This window comes from Monodon monoceros, unplaced genomic scaffold, assembly GCF_005190385.1.
Source record: "Monodon monoceros isolate NGI ecotype Baffin Bay Population unplaced genomic scaffold, NGI_Narwhal_1 Super_Scaffold_17, whole genome shotgun sequence".
In the NCBI taxonomy this organism is placed as follows: domain Eukaryota; kingdom Metazoa; phylum Chordata; class Mammalia; order Artiodactyla; family Monodontidae; genus Monodon; species Monodon monoceros.
The window spans coordinates 9,547,376-9,574,048 of NW_021703773.1; the positions used below are offsets into that span (position 1 = coordinate 9,547,376).

General features: G+C 39.1%; 1 protein-coding gene and 1 pseudogene across 6 annotated transcripts in view; one reads left to right on the forward strand and one right to left on the reverse strand.

Moving 5' to 3' along the window:
* Positions 1–21,163, forward strand: part of FUT10 (fucosyltransferase 10) — a 293,328-nt gene extending 272,165 nt beyond the window's left edge. For 4 of the 6 annotated variants that reach the window (XR_003794122.1, XR_003794126.1, XR_003794129.1 and 1 more), the window contains 3 exons: positions 510–595; positions 4,511–4,626; positions 5,548–5,748. The gene's annotated coding sequence lies outside the window, so the exon portion shown is untranslated. Of the gene's footprint in view, positions 1–509; positions 596–4,510; positions 4,627–5,547; positions 5,749–7,070; positions 7,086–19,386 lie in introns of those variants that run through there. The other 2 variants (XR_003794123.1, XR_003794124.1) reach the window with 2 other exon arrangements.
* A 1,774-nt stretch (positions 21,164–22,937) lies between these two features.
* The window catches only part of LOC114897675, a 35,181-nt pseudogene continuing 31,445 nt past the window's right edge, over positions 22,938–26,673 (reverse strand).

Sequence of the window (26,673 nt, forward strand, 5' to 3'; positions counted from 1 at the left end):
AACAATGTAAGATTCAATTAAAGAAGTTCAGCTCATAATTCAGCAAAATCAAATAAGGTTATTAGGGGTCTCACATGGGCTTCTTCATTGCTAGGCAGAGAAAAGGAGTCTCAAATCTCCTCTGATTACATCCCTGCTAATTTCATGCTGAAGGACCTGCTATGTGACACAAGTAGGAGCAGGCGGAGAGTGACAGTAACTGACACCCGAAACTCCAGGGAGCGGGCATGTATAAGAGCCCCTAGAGATCCAGACACCCCAGTAAGAAGTAAGAGGACACATGCAGCTCCACAGCCAAAACTGAGTCATATTTTTTGCTTTCAGAAACTGTTTCTATGGAAACTCACTAGAAAGGTCTCTTGGTCTCTGCAAGCAGAGATCATTTTGAGAGATGTGTGGGGTTTTTTGTTTGTTTTGTTTTTTCGTGAACGTAAAGTAGCAATATAAACGTGAGTAAAATTGATGCATGATGTAAACAGAGTTGTGCTCCTCTATGATCTCCTACTTAGATAACCCCTTGGGGAGGAAGAGATGACATGGTTTCAGATGGCCATCCTGAACTACAAGAGGACACAAGGTGATGGAGAAAAACAAGGTGAGGCTGAAAGGGCAGTGAATCAGAGCCCAAAAGATTAGTTGCTCCAGTACTGGCTCAACCACTAGGTAAGTGGCTGTGAGGTCTTGTACCATCACTGGACCTCACTGGATCTTGTGTTCATCATATAACGAGAATGGCATTAACCTAGATTGAAAATGAAGTCCTGTCTAGCTTGGGAAGTCTGTGTTTTCATGACTGCAGCCACTGTTTTCTTCTCACCTGTGCTATGAGGGACTGGAGGAGAACTCTTATGAACACTCACTAAAGAATGCGTAACATAGTTTGTGCATATGACAGGTGTGTATATGACTTAATTATGTACTTTCCTAATTTCACGATGGCAGAGCTCTATGGTGTGAAATGCTATATGCTCAAGAACTGTGCCTTTCGTTTTCTATTCTTTCTGATCCAGTCATTGCCACAGATTGCATCCCTGATTCCCTAAACTGTTGAAGTCTCAGATCTAAAATAAATTGATGAAGCTTGGCTCCTTTTACAATGACCTCTCCATTAATCTGTCATAAACTTTTTTGGCTTGTTTATTTGGAATATTCAGATAATTTAAAAAAACCTTTTATTAGCAGAATGATAATTGCTGATATCTTTCAATTCTGGAGCTTGGGAGTTAGACTACAGAATAGATTTGGATCCCTTTGGAGATCTATCTATCTATCTATCTATATATATCTGAAGCTTAAATATATATATATAATATATGTAAGTTTAAATATATATATAAAAATATATATATATATATCTGAAGCTTAAACCTCATCTCCTTTGTGTGAGTCCCTCAAATTATAACTAATTATTCCTCCCTCTTTGATCTTATAAATCATTGCTCTTTCCTCATTTATCCTTTAGCATATTTCTAGGTGTAAGTGAGCAAACTTAAGTAATATATAACCTAAGTTTATACCAAACACTGAAATAATTGGGTAAATTAAAATATGTACTAAAACCATGCAGAGAACTTGGTAAGGATCTCTCTGTTGGACTGAACAAGTTTCACAGAAAGATGAAAGTCTTAGTCTGAAAAACCTTAGGTCCCTGGGAAAGGATCTGGGCAAGAGGAAAGGAAGAATGTTTTTCACACTGCAGCCCTGGGTCACGTGCATGGATGCAGAAGTCCTGTTCCAGCTCTGACATCACCAACGGAAGCCGAATCCGGCCTCTGTACCCTGACACCAAATTAAATCTCAGAGCCAGAGTTTTGGGTGAAGTAGAAAAGAATAGCTTTATTGCTTTGCCAGGCCGAGGAGGCCACAGCAGGCTAATGCCCTCAAAACTGTGTGTCCCCCCTTGGAGAGGGTAGTGAGAAGTTTCTTGGTAATGGTTCAAAGAGGGCGTGATCAGCTCGTGGACGTTCTTCTGATTGGCTGGTGGTGAGGTAAGTGGGCGTCGGCATCCTCAACCTTACGTTTCCAACCCATCTGGGGTCTCTGTGCTTGTGGGCAGCACACAGTTAACTTCTCCCACCCGGCGGGGGCGGGGGTGGGGGTTCAGTATCTGCAAAACAGCTCAAAGGTATTGTTGTGTGTATCCCTTGAGGGGGAACCAGGAACCTGCCCCAAGGCTGCGCTATTGTTTCTTTTGACTGTCCCTCCCTTGTCTCTGCATCCCCTCCCTTCCCTAATTAGCAACTGTTTGAACCTGCCCATTGGAACTCAGGGAAGGGCATGGAGGCTGAACGAAGCCTACCTCTTGTAATCAAGAAATGGGGGATGCGGAAAGGCTTTTGTGCCCAGGAGCCCCACAGGGCCCTGCTTGGTATCACAACTGTGAATTTAAGGGAACTTACAACCTCCCTGACTTCCAGTTTCCTCAACTATCAAATGGAGACAGTAATACTAAGCTCCTAGGGTGGATATGATAATTAAATGACACGTATAGAATTTAACAGAGCCTGGTTCGAGGTGCTCAGTCAATATAAGCTAATGATAATGAAAATGGTGTTGAGAGCGAGTAGGGGTTCATCTACTGGAAGATGGAACAAACTGTGGAGATAAATTCTAGGACCAAATCCAAGCAAGAATAAGGCCTAACTTGGGAATTAAGGGTCGTGGGGCATTTTCTAAAGTTAACTGATTTCAAATACTTTCAATGCACCACTCTTTTAGTGCTTCACTTGTCTGAAAGCCATGAGGTTTAGGATCGATCTGTTTTCTGATTATTACGCTTTATAACACACTCAACAGAGGAGAGAAAGGGAATAAATTATTTTGTAGTATTTCTTTCTCCAAGGTATCAACTGCTGATTTTGAGACACATAATTATTAAAATTATAATTGGCTATTGGCAAGTAGAACATTGGAAGCAAAGAAATGAATTATAAAAGAATGGAAACTCTGTGGATCATTTTTATTCTTCTGAGTCATTTGTGCTACTTAGCGGCCCTCAGAGAAACAAATCAATAACTATTGTTTAGAACTTCCCTCCAGCTTCCAGTGCTTTGGGAGCCTTTTTTCTATCAGTGAGCCGTAGTTTCATCAATATGGTATCATTAGCACACCACAGTTAGCAATTAACCTTTATCCAATAAGCTCCTTTATCGCTTTAGGAAAAAAGCCGTCAGTCCCAGGGAATATACTCAGGTTTCAGTGGTACAGCTAGTTCTATTTAGGAGAGATGAAACAGCTGTTAGAGTCAGAGCTAGAGTAAGCATTGATTTGTAAGAACCAATCTCCTGTTTCTAAGGCATCCCGAGGAACGGAGGGGGTATCCATATCAGTCATTTTTAATTTTGGTCAGAAGCAAAGTGCTCCCCAGTAGGGGCGTCGTTACATTCTGGTTTCTTGCAGGGCTCATTAACAACAGCTCCATTTTAGATACCAAAATATGTATGAGTGTTCCAGTAGTTACGCTCCTGTATAATTACTTCAAATGATCCTCACATCAACACTGGGAGGCAGTGATAATTATGCCCATTCTTCTGATTGGAAAGTAAAGCTCACAAAGGTCAAGTAAACTGCCTTTCCTCCCACAGCTATTAAGTAGTACAAACCCTGGGTCATTCTTACTCATTTTCATGAGTACTTTTGAGCCAAAACATATTCCTGGATCCTTGCCCCAGATCTACCAGTAAATTTCTGGATGACCTTGAAAATGCCTCTCTGGTTTTCAGTTTCCTCAGCTGTAAAATCAGCTGTAATAACAGGGAGTTGGTTCAATGGACTCTAAGCTCGTTTCTAGATGTGAGATCTATGATTCCAGACGTCTCCAAATTAATTTTGTATCTCAGCAAGAGTACTTTAGTATTAATTTTTTTGTGTGTGTGTGGTACGCGGGCCTCTCACTGTTGTGGCCTAGTATTAATTATTGGTGCAATTACATCATAATGTCCCAGTCATTGTCCTAGAGTATATTTTGTAAGAGTAATGATGTTTTTAGTAATATGAACACCCTATGCGGCCTTTGTCTTTTACATTTTTGCAGGGTGTTTGTTGGCTCTTCTCTTTAAAATAGTGTCCAGGGTTTACAGATTATACTCATAATAATATTAACCATTAATTTCTTCCTAGATCTAAAAAATTGCTTCTGACATGTATTATAAGCAACCGGAATGATTTAAGTAGTCAGAACAAAATAATTAAGAGATGGATGACATAGGGATTCATTCATGCTGTTTACGTTAATGTGAATTGGCTGGCATATAAAATGTCATTAGTGAAGGCAAAAAAGATTCAGAGACAGGTCTATGAATAGTCTATGTATTAGATGAAAACATTCCAAGTAGAGAAAGAAATGTCCCACTTTAATTTGTCATAGACTAAATTAAATATAGAAAGACATAAAAGCTTTTGTTAAGATTTTTTTGTTTCATGTACAGGGACAGTTGGTCTCAAAAGATTAAAATTGAATACAGTCCAGTAGAGAAACAGTAACTTTTTAAATTTACAAAAACCTTTGCAGAGAGAAAAAGGAGAAAACAACCTATGAAATAAATTTAAAACCCTGGAGAATGTTCCTTGGTTTGTCTAGCTCTTGAAGAAGAATCCTATGGACCTTGCTCCTTCATCGTGCTAGAGGTGAGCTCTAAAGGGAGTTAAATTCTCCTCAGTTGCATGTTCCACTTACAGCCATGAGGTCTGAAAAGGGTTTAACAGGAATGGAGGAGGGCTGCAACACAATGATTGCTGTGGTTGGCACACATTATTTATTTTTATGTTATTTTATTTATTTGGGGGGGAGGGTGCTTTATTTTAAATGAAGGAAATTCCTTGAGTCATTTATTCAAAATTCCGTTATCACTTCTGTTGCAGGTTTTAATAATGATACATACATATAGGTTAATGATGCCTTTTTTTTCTACCACTGACATGCCAACATTGTTTTTCCTTGTCTTTCACATCAAATATTATATTATACTCCTGTAGTCATCAAAGTTATTACTATTAGCAGGATTTAAAGTCCTTCTAAAAGCAAATGCAAGCAAGCTTCATAATTTCAACAATAAATATAGAGAAAAAATAACTATCATGGAATTTAAGATATATAAAGATAACATATACATGGATGTTTATGTATATGCAATTCTTCTTTTAATAAAACTCTATGACCTCAATACATACCACAGTTAAAAGGAGAACCACTGTGACTGAATTGGAAGTAAAGCCTTTTGAACTCCTTCTTCCCTCATTTCTGGTGGAGGTCACTGAGACACCACCCAAGTTTGAAAACAAATGATGTAGTCCATGTCCTTTCCACTTTTTATACATGAGGAAACTGAGGCCCGAACATGTTAAAATACTTGGCCCCATCACAGTCACTCACTCACCCACCTAGACTGGGACCTCACCCCGAGTTCAGCGATAGGATGGTGGCAAACCCTTTCTTTCTGAATATCCAAAGTACTGCCTTGTAGTCACCACTGTGCTACTGATTTGGGTCTGTGACCTTGAACACACCCGTTGACCTCATTGGACTGATGTTTTCTTGTCCTAATACAGGAAAGATGATAGGAAATATTAAAACAGGAAAAGGAAGAGCAGGTCTTCTACAGGACAGTTTTATTTCTACAAAATGACTTCAGGTGAAATCCTCCAGACATCACCAAAGGCTTCAACTACAGAAAATGAAATGAAACAAAAGCACTAATACGAACTTCAAAGAAAGCAAACAGTAAGAGAGATCCACTGGTACACTGGGTATCTACAATGGCATATTTCTTTTTTTTCTTTTTATTTATTTATTTATTTTAACATCTTTATTCGTGTATAATTGCTTTACAATGGTGTGTTAGTTTCTGCTTTATAACCAAGTGAATCAGTTATACATATACATATGTTCCCATATGTCTTCCCTCTTGCGTCTCCCTCCCTCCCACTCTCCCTATCCCACCCCTCCAGGCTGTCACAAAGCACTGAGCTAATATCCCTGTGCCATGCGGCTGCTTCCCACTAGCTATCTATCTTACTACGTTTGGTAGTGAATATATGTCCATGCCTCTCTCTCGCTTTGTCACAGCTTACCCTTCCCCCTCCCCATATCCTCAAGTCCATTCTCTAGTAGGTCTGCGTCTTTATTCCTGTCTTACCCCTAGGTTCTTCATGACATTTTTTTCCCTTAAATTCCATATATATGTGTTAGCATACGGTATTTGTCTTTTTCTTTCTGACTTACTTCACTCTGTATGACAGACTCTAGGTCTATCCATCTCATTACAAATAGCTCAATTTCGTTTCTTTTTAAGGCTGAGTAATATTCCATTGTATATATGTGTACAATGGCATATTTCTTAACTACAGCATGGAACATTTGCAGTAGAACAATGTGTGTTTCACTACTGCAATCCTTTCCTAAAATTTCCATGGCAGTGCCTCTAACAGGAGAGAAATGGGAATGTATTAGCCATTCTTTTTTTCTTTTTTTTAAATTTTACTTTATTTATTTATTTTTTATACAGCAGGTTCTTATTAGTTATCAGTTTTATACCTATTGGTGTATACATGTCAATCCCAATCTCCCAGTTCATCCCACCACCAGCACCACTGCCCCTGCCGCTTTCCCCCCTTGGTGTCCATACGTTTGTTCTCTATGTCTTGTCTCTGTTTCTGCCTTGCACACCGGTTCATCTGCAGCATTTTTCTAGACTCCACATATATGCATTAATATACGGTACTTGTCTTCCTCTGTCTGGCTTACTTCCCCCATAGGACAGTCTCTAGGTCCATCCGCGTCTCTGCAAATGACCCAGTCTCATTCCTCCTTATTAGCCCTTCTTACTCTAACACCAGCTGAATTTATAAGCCGACTATATTCTCATACTTTATGTATAAATATGTAATCTTTAGCATCTCATTTCTCAATTTTGCCTTTACTTTTGTAAGTAAAATTATGAATTAACTTTAATAAAAAATAATGTGTCTCTACTTAGCTATACTGCTAAGTTTTACAGCAGGACCATAGGGAGGGGAAGAGGAGGAATAAAGACACAGATAATTCTAAAATAACTTTTCATTATATGGTTAAGGATACACATGGAGCCCAGAGGATGGTACAAACATTTTCTCCATGATTCACCTTTCAGATCATGTTAATTTCACCTAAGGTGAGCATAGATGAATCCTTCTTTTCTGTTCTCCTTCGATCCCATGGATTACTATATGCTGATAGGCATTAACAAATATTTTCTGAGGAATTTTAGAATTTTAAAATTAATATCCTTTTATACCCAAATATTTTTGTCATAAAACTTTTATCATGACCTATATAGACAAATAAACATCTAGAGAAATATAGGTTAGATGCACATTAATACATGAATTCGATTTTGCAAACTATTATATGTTCTTTAAAAAGTTTTGTCTATTGTTAATAAGTAGAAAAATATACAGTGTAAATGCATACACAAAAACTTAAGTAATGATTACATATTAAGAGCAAGACTTTTGCACAAAGAAATATATTTCTACTTGGTTGAATCAGAGAGTAAAAGGAAAAAAAAGAGGCCGGTGGGGTTAAAATGTGCTGAAGGTGGCTTCTGCTAGTTCTTGAGAGTGAGTTGTACACATACCTTCACATCTCTTCCAAGCTCCTCATTCAATGACATCATGTTGGTAGTTTGAATCAGCCTAGGTGGGAGGATTTACACCGCAGGATTCAGCAAACATTCCAAATCAGGATTTGTTCAACCAATTCTGGAGCACTGATCGTTAAATAGTAATCAACGCATCACTGTCTAAGACCCTGAAGAACCTAAAGAGGACCTTCACAAGCCTTCATCTGTTATCAAGACTCCTTAATTTATATCATGTACAGATAGTCTTACTTCACTACTTTTCTTTCCTTCCAGTTGTTTGGGTTTACACATTTAGATGTATTTGCAGCAAATTTAATAGCTAATATGCTGCCTTAAAAATTGTAGTGTGCTATATTAAATACCAGAATGTTCCAAGAAAACTATAGTCATATTATACAGGTTAAGAGAAAATAAATAATAAATACTTGCATAAAGATGAGAATTGAGTTGCAGTAACATCAGCAAGATGGCTGAGTAGGAAGCCCTGGACCATCCTTTCTCCCATAAACACAATTCAGCAATAGCTTATGGACAGATTTCCTTGGTGAGAAATCAGAAAATGTAAATTGTGACAACAATAACATAAAGTGTGTGTGTTGGGGGGGGAGTCATTAAAGTTTAGAAGTTTTGTATGTGATTGAACTTAAGTTGTTATCAGCTTAAAATAAACTGTAATAGCTATGAGATATTTTATATAAGCCCCCCCATACACATACAAAATACCTATATAGAGATTGCAGAAAAGAAAAAAGAATCAAAACATATCAATACAAAAAAGTGACAAGACCAAAAAGAAGACAACAAGAGGAGAGACAGAAAAAAAGAACAACAAGACTAACAGAAAACAACTAATAAAATGGCAATTGTATATCCTTTCCTATCAATAACTACTTTAAAGTGAATGAGTTAAATGTTCCATCAAAATATATAGAGTGGCTAAAAAAATAAGACCCAAGAATATGCGGACTACAAGAACATCACTTTAGATTTAAGGACACAAACTAACTGACAGTGAAGGCATGAAAAAAGATATTCCATGCAAATGGTAACCAAAAGAGTGTGTAGGTGGCTATACTTATATCAGACAAAGGAGACTTTAAGTTAAAAACTGTTGCAAGAGACAAAGAAGGACATTTTATAATGATAAAAGTGTCAATCCACCAGGAAGCTATAACAATTATAAATGTAAATGCATCTAACATAAGGACATCTAAATATATAAAGCAAATGCTGACAGAACTGAAGGGAGAAATAGAGAGCAATAAAATAATAACAGATTTCAATACCCCACTTTCAAAAATGAACAGAACACCCAGAACAGGAAACAGAGGTCTCAAATAACACTATAGACCAAATGAACCTAACAGACATGTACAGATGTACAGAACATCCCACCCAGCAGCAGGGGAGTACACATTCTTCTTAAGTGCACGTGGATCTTTCTCCAGGATAGATCACGTGTTAGGTCACAAAACAAGTCTTAACAAATTTAAAAAGGTTGAAATCATACCAAGTATGTTTTCTGACCATAACAGTATGAAACTAGAAATCAGTAACAGAAGGAACACTGGAAAATTCACAAATATGTAGAAATTAAACAACGCACCGTTGAACAGCCATTAGGTCGAAGAAGAAATCAAAAGGAAATTAGAAAATACCTTGAGACAAACAAAAACAAAAGTACAACATCCAAAACTTGTGTGACGCAGCAAAAGCAGTACTAAGAGGGAAGTTAAAATGCCTGCATTAAAAAAGAGGAATGATCTCAAATAAACAACCTAACTTTACAACTCAAGGAACTAGGAAAAGAACAAACTAGGTCCAAAGTTAGTAAAAGGAAAGAAATAACAAAGATTAGAGCAGAAATAAATAAAATAGAAAATAGAAGGACAATAGAAAAAAACAATGAAATTGAGTTTTAAGTAAACAAAATTGACAAACCCTGAGTTAGACTAAGAAAAAAAGAGAAGGCTCAAATAAATAAAATTGGTAATCAAAGAAGAGACATTACAACCGACCCAAAAAGAAAAGTGTAAGAGACTACTATGAACAATTGTATACCAACAAACTGGATAACCCAGAAAAAAATGGATAAATTCTTAGAAACATACAACCTACCAAGACAAAATCATAAAGAAATAGAAAGAATGAACTTACTTATAACTAGTAGGAGATTGAATCAGTAATCAAAAACCTCCCAACAAAGAAAAGCCCAGGACCAGATAGTTTCACTGGAGAATTCTACCAAACATTTAAAGAAGAACTAACACCAGTTCTTCTCAAACTCGTTCAGAAATATGAAGAAGAGGGAACACTTCCAAACTCATTTTATGAGGCTAGCATTACCCGCAAGCCAGACAAAGACACCACAAGAAAAGAGAACTACAGGTCATCCTTGATGAATATATATAGATAGATAGATAGATAGATATAGATGCAATAATCCTTAACAAAATATTAGCAAACTAAATTTAACAGCACATTAAAAAGATCATACACCATGACCAAGAGGGATTTATCCCTGGGATCCAAGGGTGTTTCAACCTATGAAAGTCAATTAATATGCTATACCACATTAACAGAATAAAGCATATGATTGTGTCAATAGATGCAGAAAACACGTTTGACAAAATTCAACACCCTTTTATGATAAAACTGCTCAACAAACAACAGAGAAATTACCTCAACATAATAAAGACCATAAATGAAAAGTCCACAGCTAACATTATACTCCACAGTAAAAGACAGAAAGTTTTTTTCTCTAAGATCAAGAAGGCAAGTATATCTACTCTACAGGTACCACAGCAATTAGGCAAAAGAAAGAAAGAAAGAAAGAAAAGAAAGGAAGGAAGGAAGGAAGGAAGGAAGGAAGGAAGGAAGAAAGAAAAAGAAAGAAAGAAAAGGAATCCAAATTGGAAAGGAAGAAGTAAAATTGTTCCTGTTTGTAGACAGCATGATCTTATATATAGAAAACCCTAAAGACTCCATAAGAAAAAGCTATTAGAAGTAATAAATGAATTCAGTAGAGTTACAGGATCCAAAATCAACATACAAAAATCAGTTGTGTTTCTGTACACTAACAACGAACTATCTGAAAAGGAACTTAGGAAAACAATCCCATTTACAATAGTGGGACCTTATATTACTTATACTTCATGTTTTATTTTTTTAGTGGCTGTTCTGGGATTTCCAATATACATCCTTAAGTTATCAGAGGCTGCTTTCAAATACTATGCAACTTTGCATACAGTGTAACAACTTACAATGGTATACTTTTCCTCTCCTCCCTCAAATCTTTGTGCTATCTTTGTTATACATGTTACTTCTATATATGTTATAAACTCCACAGTGCATAATACATTGTTACTACTTTTGCTTTAGACAATTATCTTTTAAAATGGTTAAAAGTAAAGAAACGTGTCTTCTATATTTATCTTCCTTTTTACCGTATCTAGATATCTTTACTTCTTTGTGTAGAACCACATTTCCATCTGGTATCATATTCCTTCAAACTAGAAAGCTTCCTTAAACATCCCTTGCAGTGCAAGTCTTTGGCAATGAATTCTCTTAGCTTTTGTTTGTCTGAAGAAGTCTTTATTTTATTCATTTTAAAAAGATGTATTCATTGGGTAGAGAATCTGGGTTGACAATTTTTTTCTTTAAATACTCTGAAGATGTCACTCTACCATTTTCTGGTTTGCATAGTTTCTGAAGGGAATTCTGCTGATACGTATGTTTCACTCTCACTGCCTTCAAGATTTCCTCTCTATCCTTGATTTTCAGCATTTTTACTGTGACATGCTCTGGTTCTGGTGGTTTTTGTTTGTTTGTTTTTAAATTCTCTGGAATACTTGGATCTGTTTGTTTTCTTTCATTAAATTTGGAAAATTCTGTGAATTCGTTTCGACAACATGTGGAAACCAGCAAGAGAACCTTGAATTGCAATGGATTGAAACAAAGTAGAAGTTTGTTTCTCTCTCATAAAAAGAGTCAGAATGTAGGCAGTCCAGAACTTTCACAGCAGGTGGATCATCATCAAGGGCCAAATTATTTTTATTTTTTGTTTTACAACATTTTTACGGTGCCTTAGGGTCTAACATGGGTGCCTGAGCCTCAGTCATTATTTCAGCATTCCAGCCAGCAGAAAAAAGAAAAAAAAAATGGGAGAAGGGAGAAGAATGTCCCCTCCCTTTAAAGACACCTAAGAAACTTCTTGGAAGTCTCATCTGATAATTCTGCTTATGTCTCTTGGCTAGAACTTAGCCACATTGCCCACACTGAACACAAGGAAGACTGAGAAATATACTTTTTATTCTGGATGGCCATCTAGCCAGCTAAAACTCAAGAGGTCTCTAAGAAAATAATAAGGAATATATAGTAAGGTAGGAGGCGGGTAGCAGTCTTTTCCACAGCTGTGCATGAAAGCCATGTCCTTAGCCTTTAAAAACTACAGATAGCTGGTGTTTCAATTACCTATTGCTGTGTAATGACCACTCCAAAACATAGTGGTTAAAAATAACAATATTATCTTATTTCTCATAATTCTGTGCTTGGCTAGGCTCAGTTGGACAGTTTTCCTCATCTACATGGTGTCTGCTGAGATCACACATGAGGCTGATTTCAGAGGAGAGCTTGGCCAGCACTGGAATATAAAAGACAGCTTTGCCCATGTGTCTGGGGTCTTGGTAGGGAAAACTGGGATGTCCACAAGGCTGCAATATCTCCTTCTTTCTCCATCAGGAGAGCCAGGTCTCTCTACATGGTGGTGAAAAAGGCTCTAAGAAAGTAGGTATAAGATGCCAAGTGTCTGAAAGCCTAGGTCCAGAGCTGTCATGATGGTACATCTATCGTATTCTATTGGTCAAAGCAAGTCACAAGATTATCCCAGATACAAGAGCAGGAGAAAGAGACTCCGCCTTTGTATCGTAGGTGAGGCAAGGGCACAGAATGAGAGGAAGAATTGCTGGTGGCCATCTTTGGACTCAGATCACTACTTCACTTAGAGATTCTCCATAGGCTAGGAGTTTGCTGAAGTTGTCTGTTCTTAGAATGAAAGGAAGAGAGGAAACTCATAGGTGGTTGGGTTTATGCACAAGAGTAAGAATCACTGGCTCACTCTGGTATCACTGCCAGAATCCCAGCAGACAAGATCTTGGAAGCGGCACAAAGAAGTACACATAATTTCTACACAGAGAAGCTCCTAAAGCAGCGAAATTACTCTCAGACAGTGTTGTCAGCAGTTTAGACTGGTATAACCTTTCTAGGTAATAGAAAGGTTAGAAAAATGTGTGTCCCATTGACTCAGTAATCCCAATTTTAAAGACTCTATCTTAAGCACATATTTTAACAAGTGCGAACAAAGATGTGTAATGCAGTGTTTTGTATATGGATGCAAACCTGGAAATAATTGAATATTTATTAGAAAGGGGAGATTTATTTAGAGGGTTAATAGAATACACTGCAGTTTTAAAAAATAATAAAGTGTGAAAGGTCTTCACCATATCTGAAGTAAAAGCAGCCTAAAAAGGAGACTATAAAATTGTATGTGTATAAATTGTATATAATTTCATTTTCTTTTGCAAAATTATGCATAAGAAAATGTCTGGAAAAATATACATTAACCACTGTTAATATTACGTTAATATTACGGTTTCTATTACTTTTTCTCAGTTGTATTTTCTAAACAAAAATTTTTTTACGATAAACAAGCATTATTAATGTACTAAAATAATATTATATACAATATTAAATACTAAAGCAGTTGCATAGTGTCCACTTGGCTTGGTTTATGTTTTCCAAACATAACCATGTGAGTAACTTTATGTGAGTTCTTTTTGTTCTTCCCAAGGAACAGAGAATTATATTCAAACATTCCCTTTCTGTACATAATTTTAATTTGTGAGCCCTGCCATCTGTGTGAGGCTTGTTGCATCACTCCTTACTAGAGGTTATTGTTCAGGCTTTCCCACTTTGGAATAATTACAATAGAATAACCTTGAAGTTATCACCTCTAATAGCAAAAGAAAGCAAGGTCCTGGGAACCTGAATATCTTCTAAACCAGCATAGAAAGCCAGAGAATCAGAAGGAATGAGAATCAGGGTGTAAAGCTTTATTATGCTAAAACATCATTTCAAAAGGTCAAAATTCCACATTATTTCATTAGGTTTGAAGTAACTCATGAAGGCCTTCCCACTTACATGTCCAGTTTAGGGAGGTTGTTAAATGAAATAGGAGGCATGTCCCCTGGAGAAAGAGAGAGAGAGAGAGAGAGAGAGAGAGAGAGAGAGAAAGGGAAAACACAGACACAGAAGAAAGCCACCAGGAGCCCTTACAAAGCAACCCACCCACAGACACTGACACAAGGGTCCCAAGCAGGCAGAGTTTACAGAGAGCTCATTTTTAATCTTCAAGACTCAGTCCAAATTCTGATCTTCTTAAAATTCTCTCTAACCTCTGCAAATCGAACTATCATCATTGTTATACTCCTGTCTTCTTAATGTAAGGGCTGGCTATCTATTTGATACCATCTAAATATTACTTTGAATCTGAATTGGTATCTTCAATATTCTACTTTGGGTTGTTACTTTTTTTTTTCAGTTTTATTATAAAATCATTTCATATTAAAAGTTACCTAAGTAACATTCAAATATATTTTCATCAAAATGCAAAATAATAAAGATTAACATTGTTGAGCACTTACTCTATGTCAGGCATTTAAAAAAATTTACATGTACTTCTTCAATTCTTGAAACAACTCTATGAGGTAGCTTATGTTATTATCTTCATTTTGCTTAAGAAAAGCAGGGTACACAGAGGTGAAGTAATTTGCCCAGAATGTCTCCAGAGCTAGAACTCTTAACCTCTATGTTATACTATTTCTCATTAATATAAGATAACATGGAATAAAAATGGGAATGGTACCTGCACAATTATGTGAGACAGCCCTGCCTATGTTACTCTCTGGTCATTTGTCTTTCCAGAGATTTATCTATTCATTTGCATGTTCATTTGCATGTATGAGTACCAGGTATGAGTCTCACTCCATAAACTATGCATGTACAATGTAATTTTTCTGTAACTGAGCTTAATTGGTCTAATTTTTCTTACGGCACAAACATATTCTTTTAAATTCCACATCTCCTTGACACTTTTTCCTGGATTGTCTGTAGGTTCTTCAGGGCATGCCAGGTACTACATTATGGGGAACCATCGGGGGTCTCCATCCTGAGACATCCATAGTTCCATCTGATCCTTATTCCAGAAGGATCACTGTCAGTGACAGAGAGGCCTCTCCAGATCTGTGTCTTTCTTAGCTATTCCTGCATCCCGCAAAAGCAGATTTAAAATTATCCCACTGTTCCCAAACTCCCCTTGGGCTGCAGTAGGAAACCAGGTGGGGCTGCAGAAGGCCCTTCACCACCCAAGCACTCCTACTCAAGTGCTTCTGCATCCTCTTGCAGCAGGGGGAGTTCTGGGGCCTTGTCTTAGAACCCTTACCTGGGAAGGTCCATGGAGAGCAGTCCAGGGTCACTGGCACTGGATTCCTCAAATGTTGCTAGAGCTTCTATTATTTCTCTTCTCCTCTCCCCTTCCTCTCTGGCATGGTGAGAGGCTCTGTCTCAATGGATATGTAACTCGTTTACCTTATTTCTTTGACGCTTTTATTCTCCCACTTCAGGGAAAAAAATTGCTCTGATTGTATTTTTCCAAATCCTCGAAACTCAAAAGCCAAGATTTAGAAAACAGTTATAAGGTTTCACTATTATATGTGAGGACTGTGATAGGATTCTTTTATGTAACCTTTATCAAGCTATGGTGGCATCCTTTTACTATCTATTGAGACTTCTACTATTATCAAGAATGGGAGTTGAATTGTATCAAATGCTTTCTAAGCATCTGTTGAGATAACCATATATTTTTCCTTATATACATTCTAAAGTAGTAAATCACATTAATAGATAAGCATATATTCAGTCTTCTGCATTTCTGAGAAAAGGTCTCCTTTGTCCTGAGTTATCAGCCTTTTCATGTGCTGGTGGCTCGAGTCACTGAGATTTTGAAAACCCGTGATTGAGTTTGAGCATTTTGTAGGTGCCTGCCTCTGATCAAGTCACTTAATTTTCATTAACTTTAGTTCCCTCAAGTGCAATATAAGTACTTCCATCCTAGTCACAAGGTAGGTGTTAGGATTAGGTAAAATTGTAAAATTCTTATACAGTAAAAAAAAAAGAAAAAAAATGTTGTACAGATATCATTTATTACTTCAGGTATTCAAGAGAACTGAGTGATTATACTTGTATCCTTACCTAGCATGCCGTTAATGAGGATGCACTAGTGCATTGAATTACCACTTCGTGCAACTCTCCTTTTTTCTAGTGGCAGTGGCTCCACGCACCAAATGGGTTAGGAGCCCAAGGCACACAGGATGATAAGTTAATTTTCCCTAAGACTGCATCAATGTTAGAAATGCTGTCATGGCTTTGTGTGAGGGTCCAGGGATACCGACCAATAGTTCTTGGTTAGTAGCTGGAGCTACTTCTTCAAGAATAAAGACCGTATTTTGATGGGTAGAAAGAAAATGGCCCGTGGGATGATATTTTGAACGTTGACCACTAGATGGCACTATGAGCCTATCAGAATTGTTTTAATGAGGCATTTATTCACCAGTTAAATACTAATTAGTTAAAGAAAGATATTAGTAAATGGAAGTTAGTGATAATAACAGCACTATCTTTGAGAAAGCTGTTTGTCCTCCTTGTCTGAATATCAGCTAAAGGTAGCAATAATATCTAGAGACAATGTTATTTAGCCCTCATTTCAAAACAATCACCTCCATAAGAAAAATAATTACACTAAAGCAAATGGAAAGGATACACTCTTAGAAACAAAAAGTCAGTGAGAAATTCTATAAAAAAAAAACTAAACATATTTTTGTTCTCAACTGAATTGCCTAAACACTTTGTGAGATAAATGAATTCCAAAAGAGTTTAGATAACTTGGCTTCAAAAGGAAATGGGTAGGATGACAATGAGGAAATAATTTTAGGTTTAACTCAGAGAGGGCTGCTTCTCCTGTCATCTCTTTGGGGTTGCTTTTGGCAATGGAACACTTAGCTGGATGGAATTTAGGTAGTAATAAGAACAAATATTCGAATGATTATTAATTCTTATTTTAATTCATATTAACTGTCATGACAGGAAGTAACTGAACTTAAAGCTAGGACTTCTTTGTTGGGGACACTCATAGTAGCATTTACTGACGCTAAACAAACACTGGCTTTTCTGGTTTATTCTGCTTTCCTATCATCTCATTTATCCCCTCCATGCATCTCCACTTCCTCCAGTACACCTTTACAGGTTTCCCCAGCTATCAGAAAGTAGAGTTCCTATGGACCCTTTCACGAGCCACGATGCTGTAAAGCAAAGAAGCAACTACCTTTGGACACATCTTGCTAATGGAGGCACAAAATAAATGGAGATAAAGCACAGATGCTCACAGACACAGTTCAAAGCTATGGCGGCTGCTTGCTGAGATCCTGAGTGTGGTTCTGGGGAAGGAGCTTGACGGGGCCATTCTCCCTATTCTGGGTGCACAGATGCCTCTACTAAGTCTCAGTGCAAAACAAATGCTGGGGTCTTCCCTGGTGGCGCAGTAGTTGAGAATCCGCCTGCCAATGCAGGGGACACATAGGTTCGATCCTTGGTCCAGGAAGATCCCACGTGCCACAGAGCAACTAAGCCCGTGCGCCACAACTACTAAGCCCGCACGACACAACTACTGAAGCCCACGCGCCTAGAGCCCGTGCTCCGCAACAAGAGAAGCCACCGCAATAAGAGCCCTGAAATTATTCTGGAATTTCAGGGGTTTTTGTTTGTTTTTGTTTTTTAAATACAGCCTACAACGAAGAGTAGCCCCCGCTTGCCACAAGTAGAGAAAGCCCACAGTAGAGAAAGCACAGCAAAGAAGACCCAATGCAGCCAAAAATTTTTTAAAAATTAGTTAAAAAAACCCCCAAAAAGCAAACGCTGAATGCTATCTTTGCTTTTTACCTTTTATGGTAAAAGCGAAAATCCTCTTCAGATTTCTTTCTGTTAGATAAAATAGGTACTAATGCAGGTCTTTCGTAAAAGCAAAGTGGCTTAGAGAGAACTTTTGAAAATCGGGGGATACCTGCACTCACTCTCATAGTATTTTAAAGAACGAAACACCTCTCTCTCTCTTTAATCTCTTGAGAAAGAAAGAACACTCCCAAGTTGGCAGCTCACACTGCTCAGAGTGAAATACAGTGGTCTGTGGGTGCCGGAATCATGCCTGGAAATACTGTCCCCAATACACACATGTATAACATCAGCTGTAAGTACAGCTTGTGTCTGGTCCTCAGTCCTACTTGGAATGTTTGAGATGATTGCCTATTAGGGATCTCTTTACTACTATGAAATAGTAGACTTTTCATCAACAATTATTTCATAATTTATATACATAGATAGGCTTGATAAGGAAGAGACCAATTTCTAATGGCCAGGGAGTTTTAGGAAAGAAGAAAAAGAAGGAGAAGAAATACTCCCAAAGACCCACTAGTGCATAGTAATCCATTATCTAGAGCTGAGATCTGATAGAAAAGTTCATAGATGTCAAGGATTCTAAGAAAATATGTTTACACAGTTTTCTTGGGTCACATTTTTGGCTTCAAACTTTATTTTACGGTTTTCAGGAATTCTGTCTTCACAGTGAATCAGTAAATGGTCAACATTTAAGACATGCCACTCTTCTGAAATCAATCAAAGTTCAAGTAGAACATTCTTAGTCCAGTGTTGAGTCATGCTGACTAAGAGGCAATGGTGCAGGGAGGTGGGAGAGAGGATTGAGGCCCCCACAGAAGTCACTTGAATAACAATAGCTTAATTCTAGGACTGGAGAGCTCTCTAGGTCCAGGAGTCAGAGTTCCTAACCAATGGGAGAGACAGAAGCTTGAACAGCCCCCTTTATTTCAGTGGGAGAAAAATCTCTGGAATGTTATTTGCATAACTGTGACCTCAATTCAATACAACATGTCCAAGCAGGTAAGGCAGAATCCACTATACTGGAGGTCGAAGTCTCAAGGGTATACTTTTAACATTTCCATTACAGAAATTCTTATCATGGGATAATGTTCTCATCTACACAAGGTGAGACTATAAGGTAATGTGATTCATTTAACAAAAACAACAAGCATAACAGAATGCATGCAATGAAATGAATGTGGGCTCTTGTCTTTGGAGAAAAGATTTGAATTTCAGAAACAGCCAAAATGTCAGTAGCTTGGAGGTAGTGCAAGGGAGAACGCTTAAAAAGCTGAATAATTGGGAAGATAGAAGCTGCAGTGCGCAATCTTTTTTTTCAAACAGGAGCTTCTTTTGGTTTTCACAAAGACCTTCCCTGCCTGAGGTAAGGTAGCTTGAGACAGCTGTTATTTGTGATATGGTCATGTGTGGTCATTCCATGAGAAGGAATGCACAACTTGGAGAGTCAACTTGATAGACCTTGAAAAGACTTAATACATGATAATTGCATAGACTAATTGAGGATGTCTGTATCTAAAGAATTGAGATTTTGAGTCACGTGCCGTTATAAGGAATTCCAAGGATCCACTGAATTTATCCTATTTATTCTGGAATTTCAGTTTTCTTTGTTTGTTTGTTTTTGTTTTGATTAATACAGCCCAATAGTCTAGGTATATGTTCTGAGATTGTTTCTTAATGTGAAATTTGCCTTATTCTTTGCATTTAGGATAATTGGATTTGGCTTATAAGAAACATGAGAAAAGAAGATTTACAAGCAACCTATGCTGGATTTAAGATCTTCTACAGAGAATTGACTTAATGTGGTCTCCATCTTCTCCACTGACAGAATCCCATGATTTGGACTAGCAGAGCAAAATGAGAGAATTGGATTAGATGTAAAAGGTTTCTAGAAAAAACTCTGAGTCTTCTGCCCTGATGATCTATGAGTAGGAAATGTGATAATATAGCTGCCTACCCAGAGGGCTTTAAATTCCATGCTGCCCATTTTCAGAAGGAATAATGACTTCCCAACTGGAGAGTCACCATGTTCATCACTTACAGAGGCTGGGTACTTGGGAATCTCGACCAAAATATTAGCTAAGGATACCTGGGAAATAAAGGAAAGCCTTCCTTATTGATATTTGCAAATTACAACAAGTCTTGATGTGGCTTTGAGTTATATATCACCTATATGATCTATTGTAATTAGCTATATATATGACATATAACTGTACATATGACACCTATGCACACGACAGATATGTGTAGATGTATATTACCTATATGAAAGAATATTTGGAACATTTTCTTTTCAAGAAAGTATTTCTGTAGATTTGGAGACAATTTTCTTGCTCCACAATTGTGTATTTCTCCTCTTATTCAAAATACTCTTCCGTGTAAGAAAGTGACCAAGGGGACTTCCCTGGCGGTCCAGTGGTCAAGACTCTGTGCTTTCACGGCAGGGGGTGCGGGTTCGATCCCTAGTCAGGGAATTAAGATCCTGCATGCCGCGCAAACGCGGCCAACAAAAAAAAAAAGAAAAAAAGAAAGTGACTAAAATGCAATTGTCTTCCTCATCAAAGGAAATTAGATTATTTATATTATAAGTCTCCCTCTCTCCACCAAGTCAAACAATATTAGCCTCCCGTTTCATCCTAAAACAAAAAGCCTTCAGGAGCAGGGGTGAAGGGGCCACAGGAAGAGGTACACTGGAAAGAACCCTGAAATGTGGGACCCATTTCCACCTTTGCCCTGGAGCAGCTGTGTGCCTTTGAGCAAATCATGTGACCTCTTAGGGCTTCAGCTTCCTGGTCTGTAGAATGTAGAGTTGAACCAGAGAGTTTCTTAGGCGTGTGTGCACAGAAGAATCACGTGTGTCTACCCAGTGTGCACAGAAGAATCACCTACAGTCTTCGAAAGAGATGAGTTCCTTGAAATAGGTAATGGTATTTTAAACCCAGAGCTTACCACAGGATGTGACACGTAGTTAAGGTTGCCAGATTTAGCAAATAAAAACACAGGATGTTCAGTTAAATTTGGATTTCAAATAAATGATGAATACATTTTTAACATGAGTATGTCCCAAATATTTATCTGACAACCTGACACATAAAGGAAGTCAAAGTTTGTTCATGTGATGAACTTACATCATCAAGCCTCTACTGGTGGGAATTTTAGATAAAGAATGGGAAGTGGTAGGGGATGTGTGTTTCAGTAGTTTTTCGGTCATACCACATGGGGAGTCTCTTGCTTTTTTTTTTTTCAAGCTTTATCAGCCTTGATTGGAGTACTTTTTCAACCTTCAACAAGAACTATATCAATTGGAATGCTTTAGGCTGTGAGTAAAGTATACCTCAATTTAAATTGTTCAAACGATAAGGAAATTTATGGATTTACTTAACAAGAGGTCTGGAGCTGAGATGAAGCCATCAAGGACCCAGGTGTTTCCATCTTCTTTCTGCTGGGACATCCTAGGTGTGTTGGCTTTCACCTTCAGGACATTAGAGGGGAAATGGAAAAACAGTATATATATATATATATATTTTTTTTTTTTTTTTTGGCCATGCCATGTGGTTTGTGGGACCTTAGTTCCCTGACCAGGGATCAAACCCATGCCCCCTACAGTGGAAGCAGGTGGACTCCTAACTACTGGACTGCCAGGGAAGTCCCTATACATGTACCTTTTTAACTGAAGGGAAAGGAAAACATTTCTAAGGGCTTGCTATCTCCAGAATACTTCCCATTCAAACACATTGGCCAGAATTGGGTCACATGCCCGTGCACTAGCCCAAAGGGAGGCTGGAATGCAAATTTCAGATGTTTTCACTCTTCCTGGTAGGAGGCAGTTTCTGTAAGTAATGAAGGAAATGGTTGGAAATAAATATTGTGGAGGCAACTGAGTGTCATCCCTAACCATCACATCTGGGATAAGCCTCTTCTTTTTTTTTAAGCCTTTTCTTTTCAATGATTCCGACACACTGATGTATTCTTGTCTGGTGGACCAGTCTGAAGGAGTGGGGAATGCCTCACAGTTTTAGGTGTTGTTCTTTTGAAGGCCTTTATGCATTAAACCCTGACCCAAAACAAAGACACATTTATGTTGGTCCCAACGTAGCCCTTTAAATGTGTTCTCCTTTAGCCAGAATGATTAGAACTTCAAATTTCACAATCACTTTCCTTTTTGCCCAGAAAAATATTTTTTTAAACTTGAAGAATACCTTTTCTTTTACCCATTATTCACTTCAATTTTTCATGCCAAGCTTATGGCACAATATCCCGCTGAGTACACGCACAACAACCTTCGAGATGGCAGAATCCTCATTTCAGAGGGGACTTTCTTTCAGTTGGATTTCATCCAAATGTACTTTCATTCTTAAGTATGCTATTAGAAGGAAGGTAAAACAGATAATGATTTTCTTTTGATGCTCAAGATTGCCCAAGATTTTTAAAGCGCTCTGCGCACTGATTTTAACCTCTCATCACTTCGATCAGGTGAAGCAGGCCAACGTGCAGTGTTTCAGTGTGGGGAATACTTAACTAGTCTCAAGACCTGCAAAAGAGGTTTGGCCCTGATTTGCACACAATGTTATATACTTTTGTTCACCATGTAAATGGGGCCTGTAACTGGGGTAAATTCTTTCACAATGTTCCTAAAGCACAGATATTAAAGTGCATTTTCTCAAAGCTTACATAAAATTCCAAGTGGTGTACAAAATAAGTTTTAAATGCTACATATGGAGAAAAGAGAAGAGAAAGAAAACTAGTATTTAATGAATAGCTTTGCTATTCAAGACATGATGCTTAAATGTCTGACATCTTTATATTTATATAATCTTGAAAACAACTTTCTGAGTTATTTTACAGGCTATTGATTCATCCAAGGTCATACAATCTAATGAACATCAGAGACAGAATGAGAATTACTGCCAAAGACTATTCCTGCAAAGGAAGCGATGTGGAGTTTTTACAAACACACACTTGATAAGGTAGTTTTTTCTTAGTCTTTGCCTGTTTATTAAAATAGAATTTCTGTTTAGGGTTGAGTTGCAGAACAAGCTTTAAATCCAAAACAGCACTCTCATGATCATTAGCAGGATATCCAATCAGAGATATTTTCTTCAGAAAGATTTGTACATTTTCTCCTGCCCACTGGTAAGGATAGGCACGTCCTCTGGAACTCAATGCATTACACATTCCAAGCATAGCAAATCAATTATTAATTATTCTCAGGAAGAGTGTTCAAAGTTCTCTTCCTTCTTTGGGTGATATGATACAACATGAAAAACAAAACAAAAACCCTGGGTACTTAGTCCTTAGGTAGTACCTGATCAAATACCCCATTTGTTACAGGTCCTTCAACTTCTACACTGTTCCATCACTTCCCAAGATAAAAAGGAGGGTAGGGGCTTCCCTGGTGGCGCAGTGGTTGAAAGTCCGCCTGCCGATGCAGGGGACACGGGTTCGTGCCCCGGTCCGGGAAGATCCCACATGCCGCGGAGCGGTTGGGCCCGTGAGCCGTGGCCGCTGAGCCTGCGCGTCCGGAGCCTGTGCTCCGCAACGGGAGAGACCACAGCAGTGAGAGGCCCGCGTACCGCAAAAAAAAAAAAAAAAAAAGGCGGGGGGTGAAGACTATGGATTTCTGTACTGAGGGAACTTTTCTGACCTAACTAAGTAAATCTGAATTGTAGCACAAAATAGCAGTGTTAAAATCTTGAGCTGTATGTTAGTTCTTCAAAAAGGCTTTGAGGTATGCGTGAGTTTATAGTGACTGCGAAAAGTTGTTGGACTGTTTTTTTTTCTTTTTTTCAGAGAGAGCAGCCACTGGGGTACATTTTTGTCCTTTTGGGCCTGGCAGGCTGGGAGCAGAATACAGACAAAGGCACTGGGGCATATGGGCCTGTTATGGCCTGGAATTCGGGCTCTCCGGGTGGTAACTGAATGGGTATGCCAGGGTGTGTAGGGACTGGACTGATCCTCCCAGAACTGAGAGAAGGGCCCTTGGGATGTGGAAGCAACACAAGTGTTGGACATGGCACTGGTGCGGGAGAGGGGTCACGCAGTGGGTGTGAGATTGGGTGTGCTGGCCTGGGGTCACCCTGCGGGCAGGGCGTGGTGAAGCTTGTTGGGCCCTGGCTGTTGACTGAGAAGCTGGATGCCAAGGGCTGGGAGAACTGAAAGGCCCGTGAAGGTGTGACTCCGATCAGCCTCAGCCCTGGGAGAGACGGAAGAGTCCAAGTTGAGTCCTGCGGCGAGGCAATGAGGGGGCAGGTCTGGGGCTCCCATTCAGGAATACATGGTCAGCTGCAGCCACTCCTGGCTGTCCACCTGGATTTGTCCGGTGCCACGTCTGTCAAGAGGTTTGAAGGCACAGAAATCTGACGAGTCTGACCAGACAGCTGATGAAGCTGTCAACATCCATGTTCCCTCCCCCGTCTGAGTAGCGTCTGATGATCCTGTCGTAGAGATGCTCATTCAGGCGGAACCCTGCTGCCTCAAAGGTTCCTGGGGAGTTCACCGCTGCCCATGGTCCCTGAACGGTCAACGTCAAACTGTTTGCCACATTTTGATGTTGCTCCACAAGCACTAGAATTCCTCGAAGCCCAGCTTGCTGGTCGTGTCACTACCCATCACGGTCACCATGATGCAACAGGATTCAATGCTAAAACCGTCAGTCTTCAGACCGGAAGGTCGGGTCACGACTTGGTTGAGAATGTTCGTGAATTCTGTGGCACTGACTCTCTAGCCAGCTGGGCAAAGACTCTCCGGCACTGCCGGACCTCCTCACTCTGATTGGCCTGGATGATGGCGTAACGGGTGCGAGGGGCGGGGCTCTGGGTGTAACGCGCAGGCGCCTCACGGGCGGCGCTAGTAACCCGGCCGGAAAACGCCGGCCGCGCTGCGGCTGGCCGTTCCGCCAGCACCCCTACCCTTGGGCCTGCTGTCCTCTGTACCACCCTCCCCCCCCCAGCCACCGTCTCCCCCTGACCCCAACCAGGGTCCCCCCTTCTTCCCCCTTCCCCCTCCCGCTCCTTTAAGAACGAGTTAACCAGGACCGTGGCTGTGACTCAAGATTACGCCTCAATCACACGCTCGCCGGTCTGCTCACCTGTGCAGCCTCCCTAGCGTTGGACTTTGGGGGAAGGCTGCTTGAGAAAACTCTAGAAAATTAAGCAACAAACTCCAGTTATCTCCAGAAAAAAGAAGAAAGGAAAACTTTAAAGGTAAAAAAAATTAAGGCAGTAAAAAATTTGCTGCCTAAAGGTTCTTTTACGAGGCCTGTGGGTTTTCATCTTTCCGTATGCCAATAACTTAGACATAGTGTTTAATTTGCTGCTTTATGGTAGAAAACTCGTTGATTCAACAATGATTTGTTCAATAATAACTTCTTCAACAACTTTGTGGTGAATACCAGACGTGGATATAGGGGCAGAGTAGAACTGTAAACTGGGATAAAAGACGGAAGATGCCACTGCAAAAAACAGCCAGGTACCAAAATTCAAGAAAAAAGATAGGAATTAATTCTAAGGGATTTATTCTTCAGCGCGACCCATGAATGCCGGGTCATCCATATAATGTCCCACCCACTTATTGTACAAACTGAACAGTGAGGCCTAAGGTCCTTGAAAATTCTCCTCACTTAAAAATAAATGCGTCTACCTTTGTTGCACATTTAACAGTGTGCAAAGAACCTGTGAGAAACGTGTTTTTGAATAGAGCTAATAATAACAAGGAGTATTAAAAAGTGTGATGTCGGTCCTTTAAAATTGTTTGAAGTCAGAGATCATCTGTAGCATATGGATTTCAACTTTGCTACCCTAAAGAGATGGCTTCAGACTACAGTGTTTAAGAAATTTAGTTTACTCTCTGAACTCCAATTTAATATTAACTTTCGCTTAGAGAAATGTCTTTTGAAAGCTAACCTGAGCTAAAGGAAAACTTCCGCTGACAATTCCTTTTGGCGGGGAACCATTCTTTGCCACTCTCAGTGTTCCCCACCTTGATCCTTCTGGTGTCTATTTCTGTTTTGTTTCTGAACTCAGAGAGGGTCAGAGTATGATCCTTTCTTCCTCTAAAACCCCAGCATCACCTAGAATTGCAGACCAGGCAGGCGTACAGCAGACCTGCCCACACATGCCATCAGTGTCAGGCAGACTCAGACCAGAGAGATCCTTCTCTGATCGGGGACAGAGATCATGAAAAGTGTGTAAAAACTAGGCTTGTACCCTGGTTCATTACAGAGTCACCTTGGCTTACACAACTAAAAGAAGAGGTTCCCTGATGGCTCATGAAACCCGGAGGAAACCTGACCTTAAAAATGCTAAACATATGGATTACAATTGCACACCATATTGTCCCAATATTCAGAAAAGTGATGAAAGATTTTCAGTTTTAATCCCAGTGTTGGTCTCCTGAAGACACATAGAGTTTCAAATAGTGCAGGCCTCATCCCTGAATTTTTTTACGTGAACTTTTAGCCAAACAGCTGGTAAACAGGTTTCCTTGAATTCATTCAAATATCTCATTATCTTTTCAAAGTTTCCCTTTGAACGTTCATTTCTCTGCTAGTCTAACTTCTTATCACTAATTTCTTCAGTGGGTATAAGGATCATACTCCTTGTTCCTACAATATTATGCAGATCTATAACACTCCTAAAATGAAAACCATAGTGCTAGACTTGCTGTCATAATTGTCATAAAAATACTAATTTAGTCTCTCTCTAATTTAAAACAAGACACTAATATATTTTAAGGATTCTAGAAAAGAGGCATTGCTATTTTCACTCATTGTTACTGACCAGTCTTCTTAGAGTTTTAAGTCTTGCATCTGTTTTCTCCATGTTTTCTTAACTGATATATATCCTATTAAAACTGGGAAGCAGGGCTTCCCTGGTGGCGCAGTGGTTGAGAGCCCGCCTGCCGATGCAGGGGACATGGGTTCGTGCCCCGGTCCGGGAAGATCCCACATGCCGTGGAGCGGCTGGGCCCGTGAGCCATGGCCGCTGAGCCTGCGCGT